At 42.9% G+C, this 15,680-nt stretch overlaps 1 non-coding gene across 1 annotated transcript; it reads left to right on the top strand.

Annotated features, from left to right (window-relative positions):
- The first annotated feature begins 1,909 nt into the window (after positions 1-1,909).
- Positions 1,910-1,982, top strand: Trnav-uac (transfer RNA valine (anticodon UAC)). Its single transcript has one exon. It is a non-coding gene; the product is annotated as a tRNA-Val (tRNA).
- Positions 1,983-15,680: the final 13,698 nt, after the last annotated feature.

Below are 15,680 nucleotides of genomic sequence, written 5' to 3'. Positions count from 1 at the left end.
GCGCTATGGGACTTAACTGCTGAGGTCATCAGTCCCCTAGAACTTAGAACTACTTGAACCTAACTAACCTAAGGACATCACACACATCCATGCCCGAGGTAGGATTCGAACCTGCGACCGTAGCGGTCGCGCGGTTTCAGACTGTAGCTCCTAGAACCGCTCGGCCACTCCGGCCGGTATGGAAATTACTTGATAAAAACTGAAACTGTAATTGCAACCTTCAATGATTTATTACTTAATCGTTTGTAGCCGGATTATTTCGAGAAAATAATAAAATTTCCTCATAAAATAGTGTTCTCTTCCGTTATACATAGGAGCCATCGCAATGGAGAACCTGCGGTAATCGGAACTCTAATGACTTCCTCCTCTACCTATTTTTTTATTGTCCTCTCAGTGCACAACTCTCATGTACCTTACTATTTTAATTTGCCCTCAAGGGATTTTACTCAATTCCTAACTTATCAGGCAAAATTTTCATGAAACAAGTAAGTTACGGCTTTTGTAATTATGTATTTTACAGAGTTTGACAAAATTTATTTGTCTGATGGAATAGAAAAGGGGAATCACGCTGGACAAACGGTATAACCTCGTAAGAAGATATATTGTTAAATGAAGTGAATTATTCGTTAAATGTGTGTAAGACTCATCAGACGTCGCAAATTCTAAGGGATTTCACTGAAGGAATGAGACAGTCAGCTACCACCAGTTTCTTAATGTAGCATGTGTGTAATCAGACTTAAGCGAAAGGCGCTCTGCAGCTATAATACATCGCCACTGATAAAAGTGCATATCAGTCTTCCTTAGCTTATCCATGAGGGAGTCTTTTGGATATCAGGTAACAGGTAGGCTAGACGTGCTGCTAGACTTGTTACCGGCAAGTTTGATCGCAACACAGGTATTACGGAAATGTTCCGTAAACTCAGACAGGGATCCATGGGCGGAAGAAGACGTTCCTTCCGCGAAACACTACTGAGAAAGCTTAGAGACTCGGAATTTGCGACAGAGTGCAGAACGATTCTAGTGTCACCAATGTACATCTCGCTTAAGGACAGAGAAGAGAAGAGAAAACTGAGCTCAAATCGACGGATGTTTTTTCCTCGCGCCATTTGCGAGTGTAACAAGAAACGGAATGACTAGCGGTCCAAGGTACTCTCCGCCATGCAGTCGAAAATTGTACTTGTGCATCTCATTATGCCACCTGCACAATTTACGTACTGTCGGATCGTTGCTGCTTTCGTTTCTTATGTAAGCCAACAGTTGGCGTCAGGAGTAATATTGTCTTATATAGTGGGTGCAACTGTGAAATATTAAACGTCCATAAGTACCGTTTCTACATCTACGTAATTTTCGACTGACAATAGAGAGAAATATGGTCCCATCCTTGCGAAATGATTCAAATTTTTCCTTTCGTAAGTTACCTCTAGAATGTTGTACCAGACTGTTGTTGTTGTTGTTGTGGTCTTCAGTCCTGAGACTGGTTTGATGCAGCTCTCCATGCTGCAGAGCCAGACTACGGCGGATATATTCCAAGCCCTCGTCAGCTGAGACAAAGTGCTTTGTAGAGATGATACTTTCAAGCGATGACGGGTCGAAAGTTTTTGGTACTCCCGTGCATATCATCTCAAGCAACAGTTGTTACGGCATCCTTCACTCTGGTTATCTTGTGATCTTTTACTGGTAAGAGAATGCTGTTACTTCTAGAGTACGTAACGCCTAACGTATTTTCCGTAGACTATCTGTCACGCGAACTGTTGTTCAGAGTAGTCATATCGACTGTGGGGGACATTAAGAAAGCATAATCCTCAGCATTCGCTTACGCGTACGCCGTATCTAAACCTACAAAGCGTCCGCACACTGTTTCATCATTCATTTCTACCATTGTACAATTAAAGGAAGGGGCATATAACTCGGTTCCGTGGTGTAGTGGTTATCACGTCTGCTTTACACGCAGAAGGTCCCCGGTTCGATCCCGGGCGGAACCACGGTTTTTGTTTTCTCCTTTTCTCTTATATACATAGAAATTTGTTACAAAGATACATATTCAGCATTAGATTATACTGGTATCGCTGATTTCTTCGTACTTCTTAGGAAATACACTCCGTGATACGTAAGGGCGCATTCTTCGTTACTTAGCAAGTCTCTAGTAACTGCTCGGAAGAAGATACGCCATGCTTTGATTCCATTCCTCCCACAGTAACTACAGTGATAACTGCTTTGACTGCAAGGTCAATGGAGTTTGGACGAGAAACATTTCAGTGCTTCCAGAATAAGTGTCGAAATCGCGCTTCCGAATCTTGTCTGGTTGGGAATGGTTAGTTTCGCTTATCGAGACGAAGTTCGCTTTCTGTATTATGATGAATTAATTAAACTTTTTCTTTAGGCCCAAGGCTGGTTTCTGATAAGATTGCCCCGAAACACAGTAATCACACCCAGACTTCACTGAGTTCAAGCCTTTCACGTGGACTGCTGTACAAAGCCACGAACAGCGTTCCACTCATTACTTGCCTACTGCTTTAAGAGGCGCAGTGAATCGCATTTAATACCGTTGGTCGCGCAGCTCGAGAAAGTCAGCCAAGCGAACCAAAAGACGATCGTGCTTACCTGAAAAATAAAACAAGTGGAGTATTTTTATCTGAACTCAGAATCATCAAGTTACTGTAAGCTGTGTACCAGGGAGACCTCACAACTTCTTTCGCATCTTGAGACGTCGATACAATGTTTACGCGAGCATTGTATAGATATTAGTAAAAATGCAACTTAATTACTGCTAGTTAGTTTTTAAAATACAATAAATAATAGTCGGGCAATTAATCAGTACCCTTCCTTTAGCGTCTGCCGATATTATATGCTTTCACGATTTCCATACGGTACGGTGCACAGCCGCAAAAACGGAAGTAACTTCTGACTTCTTCCGCCATATTTTCCATCTGTACGCTTTATACATGTGCTACCACTGCAGTAATCTACTGACCTGTGTTCCCCGCCTTAGCGCTAAGCGAAATACAGATAGTGGTGGGAGGACACTTCGCTTTATATCGTATAAATTGTAAAATTGTGAAAGTTTGTTGATTAGTGTGGTTTTAAAATAATTGCTTGACAAAAGTACTATTCAAAATTTTGGACAAATTTTTTTTTTTCAGATGATGTGTTTATACGAATTGCAGTTTCTTGCAACCTATGCTGAAACGATGAACTAAGCTCTGATGTAAACAACTTATAATAATGTTTTAAGACAATAATAATATGTTGTTTTTGTTGTGGTCTTCTGCCCTGAGATTGGTTGATGCAGCTCTCCATGCTACTCTTTCCTGTGCAAGCTTCTTCATCTCCCAGTAACTACTGCAACCTACATCCTTCTGAATCTGCTTGGTGTATTTATCTCTTGGTCTCCCTCTACGATTTTTACCCTCCACGCTGCCCTTCAATACTAAATTGGCGATCCCTTGATGCCTCAGAACATGTCCTACCAACCGATCCTTTCTTCTAGTCAAGTTGTGCCACAAACTTCTCTTCTCCCCAATCCTATTCAATACCTCCTCATTAGTTATGTGATCTACCCACCTAATCTTCAGCATTCTTCTGTAGCACCACATTTCAAAAGCTTCTATTCTCTTCTTGTCCAAACTATTTATCGTCCATGTTTCACTTCCATACATGGCTACACTCCATACAGATACTTTCAGAAACGACTTCCTGACACTTAAATCTATACTCGATGTTAACAAATTTCTCTTCTTCAGAAACGCTTTCCTTGCCATTGCCAGCCTACATTTTATATCCTCTCTACTTCGACCATCATCAGTTATTTTGCTCCCCAAATAGCAAAACTCCTTTACTACTTTAAGTGTCTCATTTCCTAATCTAATTCCCTCAGCATCACCCGAGGCAACTCGACTACATTCCATTATCCTCGTTTTGCTTTTATTGATGTTCATCTTATATCCTCCTTTCAAGACACTATCCATTCCGTTCAACTGCTCTTCCAAGTCCTTTGCTGTCTCTGGCAGAATTACAATGTCATCGGCAAACCTAAAAGTTTTTATTTCTTCTCCATGGATTTTAATACCTACTCCAAATTTTTCTTTTGCTTCCTTCACTGCTTCCTCAATATGCAGATTGAATAACGTCGGGGAGATGTATTGTTATTATTTCTAAAATCTTATGCTTCTGCAGCTCGTTAAAGACGAAGGAGTTTTTGAAAGAGTGTCGTATATTCCTGCAGGACGTAATATTGGTCAAAATTAGACGAAAAGCCCTAAAATTAAATGTCCGGAAACCAATATCTGTTGAGATACGGCTCGTTTTACTTGTGAAGACTGACGTGCAGTATCCGACAGTGTAGGTCGTCTTAGTGTTGCAGTTCACTACGCGATGGAGGAAGTTAACCTTGCAAAAAGACAACGGCTCTGGTTTAAGCACGACAGGCCACCACCTCATTTTCTGTGGATCGTGCGACAGTACCTCATCGCAACGTGTCACTGGTGATGCATTGATTGATCGGGAAGTGCAGTAGCATCACCTCCCCGTTCATCAGACATGAATCCGTTGGATTTCCGGCTGTGGGAACATCTGAAGATATTGGTATATGCCCAACCCGTCGACACTGTGCAGACATTGCAGGACGTGGGATCTGCGTGAATCACTGCGAAGAAGGGCTGAAGGATGTGTCAGCAAGCGTGGTAACCAATTGCGGCACTGTGTGTAATGTCTACCTGTATAAAGAAGAGACCCATTTCTCAACACGTATCGGGTTCCGGACATAATCTCGAACACAGAGGGGAAAAAAAAAACAAAAAAAAGAAAACAGCGAGGCCTCACGAAGTAATTGTCCAAATGGGACGAAAGTCGGTAGATGTCATGTAAGAGCTTCACAGTTTGAGCAAGTCAATAACACGCTGGCCCACCTCTGGTCCTGTTACTGGGCTTGGCTTCGACTGATAAAAGTTGTTGGATGTCCTCTTGAGGGATGTCGTGCCAAATGCCGTCCAGTTGGTGTGCTAAATCGTCAAAATCCCGAGATGGTTGGAAGGCCCTGCCCATAATGCTCCAAACGTTTCTCAGTTGGGGAGAGATCCGGCGATCTTGCTGGCCAAGAAGACGAGCAGTAGAAATTTTCGTCGTGTTCGCGCGGGCATTATCTTGCTGAAATGTATGGCCAGGGTGGGTTGCCATGAAGGGCAACACAATACATGTGGTCGATGTACCGCCGTGCTTTAAGGGTGTCGTGGATGACACCCAGGGTACTACAACGAAATGAAAATGAAATGCCTTCCCAGACCATTACTCTTGGTTGTCGGGCCGTATGAGACAGTCAATCTCACTGCTGTCGGGGGTTTTTCCAGACAGGTCGTCGTTGGTCATTGTGGCTCAGTTCGAAGTATGACACATCATAATTCTGCTCCAGTCAATTAGGTTCTAGACGAAGACGTGTCTGGAGACGCCCTGGACAGTGGTTGGGTACCGACCTGACTGTCATCCGTCGTACGGGTCGACAACCAGGTGACGTTTTCTACGTCTCCTTTTGTTGTCCTTCATCGTAAACCATCCTGGAATTACACTGAAGCAAGATAATGCCCGTCTGCACACGGGCGGGAGTTTGCACTGGTTGTCTTCATGCTGCCAAACACTACATTGGCCAGCAAGGTAGCCGGATCTCTCTCCGATTGAGAACGTTTGGAACATTCTGGGCAGGGCCCTTCAAACAGCTCGGAATTTTGACGTTCTAACGCACACGTTGGACAGAATTTGGCACGATATACCTCAGAAGCACATCCAACAGCTCTGACAATCATTTCAAAGCCGAATAACAGCTTGCATAAGGGCCAGAGGTGGACCAACGCGTTATTAACCGGCTCGTTTTCTGAACACCTTTCTCTTGACTAAATCAATCATTTTTTCTGAAACTGTAATCATTTGTTGTCTGTATATGTATATCACATCTAACAATGTCCGTCCCATTCGGATAATTTCTTCGTGATGTGTCGTTCTTTTTGTATCAGAGTGTGTCATTACAGGAATTTTCCTTCTATTCTTGAAGTCTACCTGCTGTAGCAATATGTGATACTTTATTTTAAACCCTAGTATTTGGGAAAAGATGACAGCCAGTACAAAATCTATGACCAACCCCAAAACCGAATTCTAGATCTGCTCTGACGGGCGTCGTAAGGGAAAAGATTAGATGAAATAAAACTTCTACGAGCCATTTGGCAGTTCAGAGTTGAACATAGGTTGGAGAGATCTGGATCCAGCAATGGATGGCACATGGCTGATGGTAACGAGTGTAGGCGATAAATCACAAGCTGTGGATCGATGTTTGGAGACCAGAAAGTGGGAGTTTATGGAGGATCGTACTAAAGGCTTTGCTCGCTTTGGTAGACCCCTGCAGCCTCCGAAATGAAGCAATCCTTCACAGCGCCGCGGACTCTCTTAGAGATTCAACGAGGACACCAGCGGTCGGGCATTAGCATCGGCGTTCGCCGATCGGAAGCGTAAAAACTTTCGGCCACTAGGAGAGTCGACGCTGCGACGGCCAAAATTGGAATCAATTTTGCTGCGTTTAGCGGGTGCCAGCGTTTGACGACATATAAAGGCACGCCGAGCGACGACGTCTCAAAAAGACGGGCCCGCTGCTGATGCGGCCATAAATCTTTGCCTGGTGGCGACGACAGCCGTAGATGAAGCTCCAATGGCCGATCCTCGGCCAATGTGGAGGACCATCGAACCGTGTGCAACTACCTTAAACGGCGTTTAGGGAATGTGATGACCACGTGATGTGCTACAAATTTATTACTGATAAAAGACAGCCTTTTGAGGAGTACATTTATTTGTATTGTTGTTTCTACTGGGTTTTGTAGGGTTAAAAACAGGAAAAAAACTAACTGCTGTTTTGTTAATGGAGCTGATAAGAGAAAACATTATGAGCACCTCTTTAAAAGTGTGTTGGACTCCATTTGAAACGCAGTACAGCAATGATTCTACGTACATGGATTCGACAAGTCTTTGGTAGATGTCCGAAGATACGTGGCACTAAATGTATACGCACAGATCACGTAACTCCAGAAATTACGAGACAGAACTTCCTGCGCCCGGAGCTGACACACGACAGCATTCCAGGTTTGGTCCCTCGGGTTCGGATGACACGAATTTGGTGGCCAAGACATCAACGTGAATTTAGTATCATCCTCCTCAAACCACTAGGACGATTCTGGCGTTGTGACGCAGTCAGTTATCCTGCCGGAAGATGCCATCTAAACTGCGTAAGACATCAGTAGTGAACATAGAGTTGGTTCGCATTAAACTTCACGTAGTTTTATGGTGCCTTCAGTTAGTAACATAGGTCCCAGGAAAACCCAGCTGAATGTCCCCCAGAGCATAATACCCCATCCACCGGCCAGCGTTCTTGGCGCGGTGCAACTTCCGAGAAGACATTCGCCTAGATGGCATATGCTGACACGACTATCGATTCGATGCAACCAGAAAACTTATTCATCTGACCATACGACAAGTTTACATTCGACCACGGTCGAGTCTCCACGATCACGTGCCTACTGTCACGTCTACTGCTTTACAGAGCGTGAAAATCTCCGACCTCCACTTTCAGTGACAAGGCGCGGAAGTCCCGTATCTTGTCGCCTACTCGTACTTTCACCGTGCTTCAACCACTTTCCATAAACGCTCACGGCAATAGGATACGAACAACCGCCAGTTTCGCCGTCCCCGAAATGCCGGTTCCCAGCGCCGGGTCACAACAATCTACACCTTTGTCAAAGTCGTGCTTGTCAGTGGATTCCCCCATTTCCGGCTCGTACGGCATTAGAAAGATTCCCCTTCTGTCTCTGCTTCGCTTATGCAGAGTGGTCAGAAATAGCCTGAAAAGCTTGTAAGGGTGTTTCAGGGTACAATGTGCTGAGAAATACTTGTTGAGAAGAAAATTCGATTCGTTGCGTCGTTTCCGAGTTAATTAGCATTTATATTAGCCAATCAGGCCGTTGCGCGTTCATATTCAGGCAGCCTGCCGCAGACTGTACCGTCAAACGCCTATTCGTTTGGCTTCCTAAATCCTGCAAGAGAGCGATACAATAATAAGACATTGGACGGTAGTAAAGATCGAACCCGAGTCAAAGGCTGTGCAATCTGGTGCGCTATCATCTACCCTATGAGAATAACTGACACAAACAGTATTTGGCTGGCCGTTTGAATTTGGGCACACAGAGGCCTGATTGCCTAACTTCAATGCTAGTTAACTCGGAAACGGCGCAACGTATCGAATTATTTCCGAGGACAGCCTACCGTGCAACAGTCTTACAAGCTTTCCAGACTGCTTCTGGCCACCATGTATACACCTCACGGTGGACAGTGGTCATAATGTTTTGGCTCAATAGTGTATATCGTTCAGTAAGACCACATCGCCAAGTTTCGTGACGGGTACGTTTACGAAGCGCGGAAGCGTCACTGAGATTCACTATTAAAAACAGTCTTGATCACGATTTATTTATTAAGATGACCGCTTTCGACCACTACTGTGGTCATCTTCAGACCATTGAGTAGGAACCTCTTTCTGCTGGAGAATCACTACTCAAGAGATGTTCATAGAACTCCAGAAGCAGGCATTACAAGAGAGATACTGTACGCCATAGTTTACTGTTGATATTCCGCCAGCGGACGTACTAAGAAGAGTCAGGAGGTCCATTACATTCCCATGCGTGCATTCTTCTAAAAGATCGTAAGAGCAAAGAAGTAAAATTCGAACTTGTCCTTTATCAAGTGTGCTAATGTAGAATTTGGGCTGTACCACTGTGGATTTTTCCGGTTCGACGATATCTAGTAAAGTATGCTACAGGATATGTTACGTATGAATGTTAACGGTTTGATAGTAGTAGCTATTAATACAAAACCACAAAGTGTTTGTTTTTTATTATCTTTGTTTCATGAGTGACGCAGAGATCGGACGAGAGTTGACGGTTGTTCTTCTCGCGACACGGGGATTTTGCGTCATGGATTAACTCTTCACCAGGTCGACAGCCATCTGCAACAAGAATCCCGAGGCTACGCAATACCTCCTACGGAGATTATTAATAAATACACACTGTAAAACTAGTAACGTTGCTGTTAATATCATTAGCTGATGCTCAAGCTACGATGAACGTATATATGTTGCTCATTGCTGAAAGCTGTTATAAATACGCGGCATTATTTTGTACTCTTTGATGACAACATGAAGAGTGTGTGAGGATAAAAAATATTCTTTGAGTTGTAACTGTTTTGAAGGCACGCATGAGAAGTTACTAAAATAGTCTCTTGTTAAATGATGACTCAAATAAGTGTTCGCATCTAAATCAAATTTAATAGCCAAGAATTGAGGGAAGTGATCTAAACAATGTTATCTTTCGTTTTTGAAAGAGATCGAATAAATTTATTTTAATTGAGTAATAAGTGTTTCATAGTACAGTGAAATTTATTATTGAGAAGCAAAGGAAAAATATTTTTCACTTAATTAAAAATACCAAGAAAAGGAAAAATGAAATGTATTAAAGTTTATCGTGGAATAATAGCACATAATTCAGAAATCCAATGTATTTAGGTGACACCGAGTTAGTACTCTATTAAATATAATCGCCGGATATTTGAGCAACACGACAATCAACTACTGTGATAACCGTTGTGTGAAGTCATTATACACTTTCACCCCTGTTCTAACGAAGACGAACCTGCAAACTAATAAATAGAAATATATAGTGATGTACACGTAGCTGTGCACAGTCGCCGAAAATATTTTTATATATAATCAATCGTAATGAAGTGTCAAAGCTACGTTTAAAATGAAGTCACCACACAAAACAATGAACATTCCCACAAACATGTCTTGGCAGTGGGAGAATTGAGGGGTCTGCCCTTTGAAGTGTTGGGAACACCATCCCATTCCCCACATTTAGCTCTCTGAGAGTTCCATCTCTTCGCAAAACTCGAAAATCTTCCTTCCTGGCCAGCGTTGTTCTTCCAACCGTGCAGCGATTGCAGCTGTAGACGAGTATTTTTGAGCTCTTCCATAGGAATACTACAAATATGGATCAGTGTCACCGGAAAACCGCTGGATGAAGAGTATCCATGTCAAAGGAGAAAATGTTGGAAAATAAAAGTTTTTTGAAAATATAAATCTCATTTGAACTATCAGGCCGATAACTTCTTATGACAATCTACGTTGTCTGCACTTAAATGCACGCCCATCGTCACTGGTCGGTATTGATGAAACTTGTCGAAACTGAAGCGCACTGCTGAAGGTCCAAAAAGTGTCACACACTTATACGTGAATTTGCTGTTAAGTAATGTGATGTAATCAATAGAGCTAGACGTATTTCTGCGTCTGTATACCGTGACTGCACAACCAGCCGTTTCAAAAGCCATACGTACTTGCAAAGCTATCTTTTAACCACAGACTCACACGCTGTAAATCGTTTCATTGCCAGCATGATATACATAATGAGCTGAAAAGTGAAGTAGAATGCTGGTGTTCATCTCATTTAATCGAAGAATAAAAGCTATTTTAACAGATTAATCTGAAGATAGTACGGAAGCTGGGCTTCTCAAATAGTGCAAAAAGTCTAGTAGGAATTTAATATTCTAGATACGGAGGAAGCAGATAATTTATCGGGGACAACTGTCATTGTTCATTCCGTGGAGACAAGAAGAGCCGTACAGATGCCACGTGTATTTAATTACGTCGTAAAACGCGTTTTTATGGTGCGTATAATGTTGATTTACTTGAGCCTGGAGGCGTGCCGCTCCCCTGGAGAAGACAAAAAGCACGGACCCGCCGCCACTCACGTGTGGTGTCGGTACTCGGTAGCTCACCACCAGGGGCGTTGTCCCACACTGTGAAGCGCGGCAGACTGCAGCCAAAGAACTGACACATTCTAGCGCTTCCTCAAGGAGCTTCACAGTGTGATAGCAGTGTAGGGAAATTGTTTTGTGTAGTGAAGTTTCAAGTAGGAGACTGGCGGTGACCTACACGTTTTATCGAATCACATCGGCTGTATCGTTACATACAGATACGGCCAGGGGAGACCACTTAACACGTTCTCGAGCCACTGGCCGAGGAATTGAAGACACAGCTTGTGATGAATTTCAACGACAGTTCGGTGTTTCTTTTCAGGAACTATGGGACACTCATGGTTAGGTGTACAGATAGGAAAGTCGGCGTTCTTTGGGCATTAAGAAGAAAGAGAGAAAAAACACAGACTGCTGTATTTTTACTGTGGCTCTCGATCTGATTATATTGTGCTATTGTTGAATAAGCCCGGATGATGGAAAGCTATGGCATTTCTCTGATTTCTTAGGTGGAGTCTTTTAGCTATATCATCAACCATTTCCCTTTCTTTGTTTATGCAGATGTAACAGACGAAAATGTTTGAAGTTGTGTCATGGACGTATAAGAATAAACGAGTAGGAGGAAACAAAACGAAAGCTCTTGCACTAATAGAAAAAAAGTAAAAGGAAATAACCCGTTTTGGAAACATAAAGATCTGACGACTAATTACGTTCGTAATTCTTGAGATGTGAAACTTATTGACAGATTAAAACTGAGTGTCGGGTAGAGACTCGTACCCGGATCGTGACCTAACGCGCTTGTATGACTTTTTAAAAGGGTAGGAAAATGAATGAAACTGTCAAACGGGCACCGCAGTGCAACAAGCAAGCTCAGTCGATTGGAATATCGCCCACAATTTTATTCAAATTTCGCTCTAGAACAAACTTTCAGTCTGGGAGGACGTTTTCTAAAATCCTGAGTGGAAATGTTCATTTCATAGACTTCTTTTATGTTGTTATGGTGGTCTTCAGTCCAGAGACTGGTTTGATGCACCTCTCCATGCTACTCTATCCTGTGCAAGCTTCTTCATCTCCCAGTACTCACTGCAGCCTACATACTTCTGAATCTGTTTAGTGTATTCATCTTTTGGTCTCCCTCTACGATTTTTACCCCCCACACTGACCTCCAATACTAAATTGGTGATCCCTTGATGCCTCAGAATATGCCCCACCAACTGATCCCTTCTTCTAGTCAAGTTGCGCCACAAATTTCTCTTCTCTCCAGTTCTATTCAATACCTCCTCATTAGTTATGTGATCTAGGCCATCTAACCTTCAGCATTCTTCTGTAGCACTGCATTTCGAAATCTTCTATTCTCATCTTGTCCAAACTATTTATCGTCCACGTTTCACTTCCATACATTGCTAAACTCAGTACAAATACTTTCAGAAACGATTTCCTGACACTTAAATCTACATTCGATGTTAACAAATTTCTCTTCTTCAGAAACGCTTTTCTTGCCATTGACAGTCTACATTTTATATCCTCTCTACTTCGACCAGCATCAGTTATTTTGCTCCCCAATTAGCAAAATTCATTTACTACTTTAAGCGTCTCTTTTCCTAATCTAATTCCCGCAGCGTCACCCGATTTAATTCGACTACAGTGCATTATCTTCGTTTTGTTGAAGTTCACCTTATATCCTCCTTTCAAGGCACTGTCCATTCCGTTCAGCACCTCTTCCAGGTCCTTTGCTGTGTCTGACAGAATTACAATGTCATCGGCGAACTTCAAAGTTTTTATTTCTTCTCCATGGATTTTAATTCCTACTCCGAATTTTTCTTTTGCTTCCTTTACTGCTTGCTCAGTATACAGATTGAATAACATCGAGGATAGGCTACAACCCTGTCTCACTCCCTTCCCAACCACTGCTTCCCTTTCATGCCCCTCGATTCATATAACTGCCATCTGGTTTCTGTACAAATTTTAAATAGCCTTTCGCTCGCTGTATTTTACCCCTGCCACCTTCAGAATTTGAAAGAGAGTATTTCAGTCAACATTGTCAAAAGCTTTCTCTAGGTCTACAAATACTTTTATGTAATAATTCCTTAAGAGAGATACGTGTAAGCTCATCGTGACTGAAAATATATTACTCTTTAGACATTTTCTTGTCATTATAAGCTTTGTTTCTATTGACGGACTAACTTGTACTACAGAATAGGAGTCCCTTTACTTTCGTCCTATCGCCCAGCCAAGTATGGACTATATCAGAGAGCGACCTATGGCGTATTCCCCCTGCGAGTCTATTTCGGCGATTGTCCTTCAATGTCTGAAGTCCTAGGCGTTGGATTGAGGATTAATTCTGACATTCCTTTCCTTGCGAGATGGTGGCAGTTTCGGTTGTCTTCAGCAGCGGACTGCGTCAGAATATTTCTTAATTAAGTCGAAGCAAGGCACCTATAACAGATAACATTCTTTCATAACTATTCAGATGATACCATGATAAAACTGTTTCAGCTCTTATGCAAGCTGTATGAGAGGGTTGACATAGCCTGTGACTTCACGATGAATGTAATAGTTCATTTTCGAGAGAAGATGGCTGCTAACAGATATGAGTATTGCCAAACCATCAGTTCGACGTCTAGATTGCAAAACACTGACATGAATTATTTACGTAGGCTCACCTCGGGGAAAATCATTTTACGCTCCGGAGCGATGAAGTATCGCGCAGGATTATTGACAACTTGAACAGAGAGTCTAAGGACATGAAAGGCAAACAGTAATTGAAAAGAGGTTTAGACTGAGTTGTAGCCTATCCCTGATGTTGTTCAATCTTTATTTTAGATAAATAGTTAAGGGATCCAGTAAGATATTTGTAAGCGGAATTAAAATTCAGCGAGAAATAAATTTTTGAGGTTGTTTGTGACACCGTAGTTCTGTTAGAGACGGTATATAACTTGGAAGATCAGTTGAAGGGAATGGCAGTGTCTTGAAAGAAGAATATAAGATATACATGGACGAAGCAAAACACATGAATGGAACGTAGACGAATTAAATGAAGTGATGCTGAAGGAATTACGTCTGTGTTGCTGTTTGGGAGACAAAGTAAATGACGATAGCTAAAGTAGAGAGGACATAAAGCGCAGCCTGGCAGTAGCAACAAAAGTATTTTTAAAAAAGTTAGAAAGTCTTTTCCGAAGGAAAAGTCTTTAATAGAGTGTAGCCTTAGATCGGAGTGAAAGACGGACGCCAAAACATTTAAAACAAGAAGAGAACAGAAGGACTTCAAACGTGGCGTTACAGAAGAATGCCGAATATTATATGGGTAGATTGGATAACTGTGGAAAAGGTGCTGAATCGAACTGGGGAGATAAGAAATTTATGGCACATCTTGTCTAAAGGAAGGGGTCGGTTGATAGGATGCATTTTGATGCATCAACGAATCAGCAGTTTGATAACAGGAGGAAGTGTAGGATGTAATAATTGTAGAGGGGGACCAACATTCGAATACAGTAAGCAGGTTTGAATCTAACAGATTGCGGGGATTACGCAGAGATGAAGAATTCTGCAGGACTGATTGGCGTGGAGAGATTATCGAACCATTCTTCGTATTGAAGACCACAACAACACCGGAAGATTGACTAGCTAGCTCTTGTGCGGAGACCTTTGGTGTAGGGACAGAGTGCTGGGCGTGGATCCCCCACGTGGGGCCACACAGCGGGGGTGGTGCCCTCTCAAAGGGAAAGCTGGAACTGGGCGCACGTGCAGGCCAGGACTCCGCCAGCTCTGGGGACCCTGGTACTTGACCCGCGCAGCCACGCCTCGATCCCTTCTCCCTTTCATGTCCGCCGCGACACGACACGCTTTCGTAGCCAACAGCACTGCCACATTGTCCCTTAAGGCTGAGGATTGACTACATTGATGGCTTAACAAATGGTTGGTTCACGTCATATTTAACACAAGGAATGCCGAAATATATACTGAATAAATCAACTGAGGACGGTTTGCGACTACCTCCTGAATGTGGCGGTGGCCTACAGCGACAGATATAAAGGGTGTTACAAAAAGGTACGGCCAAACTTTCAGGAAACATTCCTCACACACAAAGAAAGAAAATATGTTATGTGGACATGTGTCCGGAAACGCTTACTTTCCGTGTTAGAGCTCATTTTATTACTTCTCTTCAAATCACATTAATCATAGAATGGAAACACACAGCAACAAACGTACCAGCGTAAATTCAAACATTTTGTTACAGGAAATGTGGTGTCACCGCCAGACACCACACTTGCTAGGTGGTTGCTTTTAAATCGGCCGCGGTCCATTAGTATACGTCGGACCCGCGTGTCGCCACTGTCAGTGATTGCAGACCGAGCGCCGCCACACGGCAGGTCTAGAGAGACTTCCTAGCACTCGCCCCAGTGTACAGCCGACTTTGCTAGCGATGCTACACTGACAAATACGCTCTCATAGACGATAGTTAGCACAGCCTTCAGCTACGTCATTTGCTACGACCTAGCAAGGCGCCATTACCAGTTTATATTGAGATTGTTATTAATGTATCAACAAGAGCGATGTACACCAATTATGGATTAAAGTTAAGTATTCCAGCAGCAACGTACCTTATTGGCTATATTAATTACATTGTCCTGTTCCAGACCTCACGCCAGTTTGTGTGAGCTTAAACGCGTGCCTTTCGGCTACCTCCGAGTGGCTTGGATGTCTTGCCAAGTCACTACAAGAAATGTTCAAAATGTCCTCCGTTAGCGAGGACACATGCATCCACCCTCTGTCGCATGGAATCCCCGATGGGCTGATGCAGCCCTGGAGAATGGCGTATTGTATCACAGCCGTCCACAATACGAGCACGAAGAGTC

The sequence above is a fragment of the Schistocerca serialis genome, chromosome 5 (assembly GCF_023864345.2).
Source record: "Schistocerca serialis cubense isolate TAMUIC-IGC-003099 chromosome 5, iqSchSeri2.2, whole genome shotgun sequence".
Lineage (NCBI taxonomy): Eukaryota > Metazoa > Arthropoda > Insecta > Orthoptera > Acrididae > Schistocerca > Schistocerca serialis.
This window is presented reverse-complemented; position numbering and strand designations above follow the sequence as displayed.